The sequence below is a fragment of the Muntiacus reevesi genome, chromosome 17 (genome assembly GCF_963930625.1).
Source record: "Muntiacus reevesi chromosome 17, mMunRee1.1, whole genome shotgun sequence".
Classification (NCBI taxonomy): Eukaryota; Metazoa; Chordata; class Mammalia; order Artiodactyla; family Cervidae; genus Muntiacus; species Muntiacus reevesi.
Window position 1 is genome coordinate 55,750,920 of NC_089265.1, and position 7,550 is coordinate 55,758,469.

A 7,550-nucleotide genomic window follows, 5' to 3' on the forward strand; every position below is an offset into this window, starting at 1 on the left:
CCACAACTGCAGAGAGCGCAGAGGAGCAGGAGTCAGGACGGCTAAGCCCTGTGAGACTGTGGGCACGTCATGCAGTATCTCTGAAGCCTCCTATCCGCATTTATAAAATGCAGGTCCTACTGCTCACCCTGCCACTGTTGCGAGCCTCAGACTAATGTATACAGATACGCTTTGTAGCAACAAAAGCCATGAAGCCAGAGTGGGGGGTAGGGGAAAGGGCATGGGTGTGAGGTCAGGCAGCCACGAGCAGCTAGTAGTCAGCGGCCTTGAGCTGTAAGCAGGTGGCTCCCTCTGAACCTAAAATCCCTAAACTCTTAACATGAAAGTTAAAATAGCCTAGCCTACCAAGATGCTGTTAAGAATACAGTCAGTCACTGCAGCACTGCTGACAATAGCCAGGACATGGAAGCAACCTAGATGCCCATCAGCAGACGAATGGATAAGGAAGCTGTGGTACATATACACCATGGAATATTACTCAGCCATTAAAAAGAATTCATTTGAATCAGTTCTAATGAGGTGGATGAAACTGGAGCCCATTATACAGAGTGAAATCAGTCAGAAAGAAAAACACCAATGCAGTATACTAACGCATATATGTGGAATTTAGAAAGATGGTAATGATGACCCTATATTCGAGACAGCAAAAGAGACCCAAATATAAAGAACAGTCTTTTGGACTCTATCAGAGAAGGTGAGGGTGGGATGCTTTGAGAGAATAGCATTGAAACATGTATGTTATTGTATGTAAAACCGATCACCAGTCCAGGTTCGATGCATGAGGCAGGGTGCTCAGGGCTGGTGCCCTTGGGATGACCCTGAGGGATGGGGTGGGGAGGGAGGTGGGAGGGGGGCTCAGGTTGGGGGACACATGTACACCCATGGCTGATTCATGTCAATGTATGGCAAAACCACTACAATATTATAAAGTAATTAGCCTCCAATTAAAATAAATTAATTTTTTTAAAAAGAATACAGTCAGGTAGTGTGGGTGAAAAGACTTACCCCAGCACCTGGCACACAGCTACTAAAGCTTCATTTCATTTCCAATTGTTTAGTATTATCTCTAAACTTCTAATACAAAGGGGAGATCAGTGAATGGTTAGTAAATTCAGTGGATACAGGTTTTCTCAATGTGGGAGTTCAGGGGAAGGAGATATGAAGGTAATGTTAAAACTAGGAGGCAAATCAGAATTTGTTACGAAAACCATTCAGATTCTAAGAGAAGTACAGACCAAGAAAAAGAGATCTGGAGGATGCTACCTTTCCAGAAGGCAGAGCCTCTGCCCTCCTCCCCTCCCCGCAACTGCCTGTGCCGGGGCTCACCAGGCATGTGTCACTGACTCCTTGATTGCACAAGAGCACTGGCCAGCAAAGAACAAATTTCATGTGCCTCACTGTTCTGCCAAGGACAACCTTGGTATGTGTCATGAGAGCTAGAATTGTAGGGGGCGTGGCTCACAGGAACTATGCTAGAGTGAGGGTGGGAGCTGAAGGCAAGCCTAGAATAGCAGAAGTATGTCAAGAAGTATGTACAAGTCCACCTGGACTCTGTAACAGACATTGTTGGTTGCAGACTTCATACCTATCCCCTACCCCCATCTCCCTTCTTCCTAACAGGACTTCAATTTTGTTCTGCCAAGCTTTCAGGAGCTTCGGGGAAGCTCGGAACCAGCCACAGGAATGAGTCTTGATTAGTCTAAACCCATCACAGTGGCCCTGTTCCCCTTGCCAATAACTGGTTAGGTGTGGGCTTGTGGCAATCTGGACGATATGAGGGCAAGTCTGCTGGGGTGAAGGAGTGTCCTAGGGAAAGTTTCTTTGCTCTTAAAAAAGATGCACAATAAATTAGAGAAAGAGAGATGGGCAAAAAGGAATGTCTTTTCCTGCCTCGAGAAATTCTGTGAATGTGATGTTGGAACTTTGACAGGAATCATAAATCTTGTGGAAAGCTAAGCTAACCTCCAGACAAAGCCTTAATCCGCCCAGGGTGGATGGTAGAATAGAAAGGCCTGGATCCTTGATGGTAATGTAGGGTCTCGGAATTAACCAACCTTCTTATGAAATGATTTCATTATTGTTAAGGCCACTTCTAAGTTTTCTTTTACTTAAGAGTCAAAGGCATCATAATATAAAAGTAAAACAAAACAAAAACACTAGTTCAAATCCTAGTCACTGGAGATACAGACCCTGGCTAAATTCATCTCATCAGACCTCAGTATTCTCATCTATACAATGGTAAGCTAATGTTACTACCTCATTGAGTAGGATAGGGTAGATGAGATGATATGTAATGAAGACAAATCAGCAAAAGAGCCCCAGAAGGAGCCAATAAAATAGGAGAATCAAAAAACTAAAGGAAGGGGAATTCCCTGGTGGTCCAGTGATTAGGATTCTGAGCTCTCACTGCTAAGGGCTTGGGTTCGATCCCTGGTTGGGGGGCTAAGATCATGCAAGTGCCCCCCCCTACCCCCACAAAAAAAAACAAAAAAGCTAAATGAAGAAAGTAATTCGAGATGTAATAATGGTATTATGGTTACATAGAAAATTACCTTGGAAGATAATACTAATGAAGTGTCATAATGCCTACAATGTATTTTCAAATGGTACCCAAAAAATTACACTAAATAGTACAGTATAACCATACTAGATCAAATACCACACCATACAACATTATATCAGACAGAAACAAAACAAACATAACAAAATAATAACTGTTGAATTGAGGTGACGGTATACAGTTGTTCGGACTTCCCTGGTGGCTCAGCGGTAAAGAATCCACTTGCAATGCAGAAGTTGCAGGAAACACAGGTTTGATCCCTGGGTTGGGAAGATCCCCTGGAGGAGGGCATGGCAACCCACTCCAGTATTCTTGCCTGGAGAATCCCCATGGACAGAGGAACCTGGCAGGCTGCAGTCCATGGGGTTGAAAAGAGTCAGACATGACTGAAACAACTTAGCATGTACATACAGATGTTTGTTGTGTATCCCTTCAACTTTTCTGCATGTTTGGAATTTTTTCAAAATAAAGAGACAGTGGAGGGGACTGTTTTAAAAGGAATAGGATATGAATATTTTCATTTAACTGCCCTTCCTAAGGTCACACAAAAATTACCCATATTGAGGTTTTTAAATGCCATTTCCAATGAAAAGGAATCATGAAGGCATTGGAAAAAATAACTGATAGCAGCTCCAGTCTAGCAATTCACAAAATGAGCCCAGAACATTTTATTATATCAAAGAGCAAGAAACCTTAAGAGTCATGTCAAAAGGACTCAGAAGCCAACTTGAATGTGTGCAGTGGCCAAAATAGGACAGTTTAAAAATAAAAAGCTTTTTTAATTGCCAGTTATTAAGACACATCATATATGTATTAAATTATGAGTTTATGATGGTACTAAAAAAAAACACCTCACTGGTCACTGTTGGAGGATACTACAGAAATGACTCGCTGCTTTAAAAGCTGGTAAATAAAAGGGAAACAAACTTTTTTTTTTGCCTTTCCCATATGAATATGTGTCTGAGTAACAAATAGTTTAATGAGGAAAAGTTCTCAATCAGGAACAATTTTGCCCCCAGGGGGACAATGTCTAAATGACATTTTAGTCATCACAACTGGAGGAACCTCAGTGGGTTGAGGCCAGGGATGCTGCTAAACATCTCTACAGAGCACCAGGACAGCCTCCTCCCATAAAGAATCTCTCCAGTCCAAAATGTCAATGACAGCAATTTTCCTCCAATTAAAACATAAACTAATTTTTTAAAATATCAACAGTGCCACGTTTGAGGAACCCTGGTCCAGATGATAAGCATGATTGGTTATTAACATCACAAAGACCACCACTGTATACGTGTGTCTGCTTAGTCACTCAGTCAAGTCCGTCTCTTTGTGACCCCATGGACTGTAGTCTGCCAGGCTCCTCTGTCCTTGGGATCCTCCAGGCAAGAATACTAGAGCGGGTTGCCATGCCCTCCTCCAGGGGATCTTCCCAAACCAGAGATAGAACCCAGGTCTCCCACACTGCAGGCAATTCTTTACCATCTGAGCCACTAGGGAAGTCCGCCACTGTATATAACTCATGATAAAAGTGTTAAAACCACCTACAAATTAGTTTTGCCAAAATAATAAAATATAAATCTAATTGCCTCTACAACTTTACTGGAAATACAGGGGACTGAAGAACATGCTAAAAACTTAGCAAAATTCAGATTCTGAGAAACTCAGAATCCGGTTTCTTTAAAAAAAAAAAAATGGAGGAGGGGAGATAATAGATGGAGTTAAAGGTTTAAGAGACATCAGCCTCAAAGTATGGACCTTATTTAGATTTTGATTCAAATTAACAATTTGGGGAACTTCCCTGGTGGTCCAGTGGCTAAGACTCTGCACTTCCAATGCAGGGGGCCCAAGTTTGATCCCTTATCAAGGAACTAGATTCCACATGCTACAATCAAAGATACTGCACACCTCAGTGAAGATCGAAGATCCTGAGTGCCACAGCTAAGACCTGGCGCAGCCAAATAAATAAATATTTTAAAAAAAACAATAATTTTAAAAAACTAAATAATGGGGGAAATATGAAAAGCTAGACGCTGGATGGTATTAAGTAATTTTTTTAAAAGTATGACATGGTACTGTGATTTTGTTTTAAGGAAGAATCCTTATCTTTTAGAGGTAACACATTGAAATATATATTGATGAAATGACATAACATGTACCAAATAACTAGGTGGGGGAGAAAAGCAGTAGTATAGATAAAACAAGATTGTCCATGAACTGATTACTGTAGAATCACTGGCATAGAGGTACAAAAAAGCAGATATTTTCACTTCTACCCAGTCACTTATGGCAACGTTATAACTGAGGCATGCGTAAGTGATTTTAACAATGGTTCGCCAACAAAATGGTCTTACCCAAGGTAAATAAGGGTTCATTGTTCTATTTCTTCTTCTTTTTTTCACTTTTGAATTTTCTACCTTAAAAAGTTTGAAAAACAACAACAAAAGGATCTTTTAGCAGCCTAACTCAAGGAACATTTCAAGCTCATCTTAGCACACCTCTCTACACTATTTAATACTGTTCATTATTGCACTTTTCCTAAACTCTCCATTCCTTGGATTCCACTTGCTACCATTTGTTATATCATTGGCAGCGAAAAGTATTCAGATATTTAGGTGAATACACAGATATAGTGCTAGTTCAGTCACAGACTGGAGTTTCATATTATAATGTAAATATATGTCAGCACTATTCTAAACAGCTTTATTATGACTTTAATTAAATAAAAAAGGCAAAATGTGTATCTGTATACCCTACGTGTACTTCTTAAAATAGGTAAAGGTCCTGACCCTTTTATACAGAAGTTTGAAATTGAAGGTGGCTCAGACGGTAAAGAATTTGCCTGCAATATGTGAGACCTGGGTTCGATCCCTAGGTTGGGAAGATCCCCTGGAGAAGGGACAGCTACCCACTCCAGTATTCTGGCCTGGAGAATTCTACGGACAGAGGATCCTGGCAGGCTAAAGTCCATGAGGTCGCAAAGAGTCGGACACGAGCAACTTTCACTTTCACTAGAATTTGAAATTACATTATAAACACTTATACTTTATTCTAAATAAATCATTTTATGTACTCTCAAAAAAATTCTCTTCCTACATTTCAGCATGCTTCTTCTGTTTCCTTCACGGACTTCTCTTCATCCACCTACACTTTATTACTACTGGTGTTCCCTAGAAGTCCATTATCAGCCTACTTCTTCCTCCCTACTGGGATAATGGCATCCACATTCATAGTTTTCTTTTCCATCACATGACCCCTTTGTTTATGACAATTACCTACCGCCCCCCAACCTGTCCTCCACCTGGATTCTTTATCTCAGTTGATACTACGTCATCTAAGGAAGAAACTTTATTTATTTATTTATTTATTAGCAAGAAACTTTAAAATTATCCTGGTTGATGCTCTTTGCCTCCCCAGGACTGCCTGACTTTGGATGCTGGTCAGTCAGCAAGCTTTCCCATTCTAGCTGAATGTTTCTCCCTCCCCTTTCCTATCATCCTTATCCTAGTTCAGTCCCTCAGCCTCTCAATGAAGCATCATCAGCGCTGCCTTGTTAATCAGTCTTCCTGCCTCCACACAACCACTACAGTAATCTGTCTAAATGGGCAACCTGGCTCCTATGCTTGGAATTACTATTACCAACTATGGATATTCTGAAACTTGGATAAAGGGTCAGACACGAGTAGATTAAAATATTATATTGCTTAAACAAAAGGAAGCATAAATTCCTAGTGTTTATTGGGCTTCCCTGGCGGCTCAGATGGTAAAGAAGTTGCTTGTAATACTGAGACCAGGGTTCCATCCCTGGGTTGGGAAAATACCCTGAAGAAGGGAGTGGCAACCCGCTCCAGTATTCTTGCCTGGAGAGTTCCATGGACAGAGGAGCTACAGTCCATGGGATTACAAAGAGTGGGACACGACTGAGTGACACTTTCACTTTTCACAGATCTTAAACAACTACAGAAAGCAAACTTACAAAAGAAATATTGTAGATGTTAACATTTAATGTGACAAATGAGCTTGTTTTGCTGAGACAAAATTGCCTCTGGAGGAATGAACATGATGCATATGGCCTGTCTATACCGGCAGTGGAAGGACTGTGAATCACTCTGGCTCTTTCTCCTACCTTGTGCGAAAACTTCCCTTGTACCGAGACCTTCTCTCGACCCTCCTGCACTGTTTATAATTTAAGATTGCTTTATTCGTTTCTCATTAGCTCTTAACAATTAAGTAGTACGAGGCTCTCACTCCATAAACATGGGATAAGACTCTGTTAGAAGGTAGTCACCCACACGGATGCGGACTGTGCAATTAACTTTCTTTTTAGCTTATCACAGAAATAAAAATAGCACTTTAGAGTTTCTGAAAAGAATTCAGACTCGCTCCCTCAAAGCTCTGTCGCAGACTGTTTCGCCGCAGGCCCGCAGCCTCCGCTCCTGCCGGCCTCCGCTGCGCCGCTAGGTGGCAAGCGGCTCACCGACGCCCACCACCGCTCTTCCCAGACCTGTCACCGGGATCGGGTGACGTCACCCATCCCAGGCGATGATTGGCTATACCGACGGGGACAGGGGGCGGAGCCAGCGAGAAGAGAAAGCGTTGGGTACGGCGAGCGCAGCGTTCCTGAGGCGGTGCGCGCGCACTCGGGACCTCGCGCCGCTCTAGCGGCCGCTGGCAGAACTTCCGCCCGCCCGGGCCGGCAGACCCGATTCCTACGTAACGGGGGCGGTACCTGTCTAGAGGGGTCACTCTGACACGGGCCACACTGAGGGGAGGAGTCAGGTCGAGAGGAGGGGTCACAATGGCTGGTGGAGTCACTCTGAGAGGTGGGGTCTCGCTGGGCAGGAGGAACACACCTAGGAGGGTTGTCACTCCGAGGGGTTCTGGTACCCACTGGCGCTGGCGGGCGGTGTCATACTGAGCGGCCTCACGGGGAGAAGCCTCCGAAGGAAAGCGTTCCTTGAGGGGCGGGGTTTTGCTAAGGGGTGGGATCTTG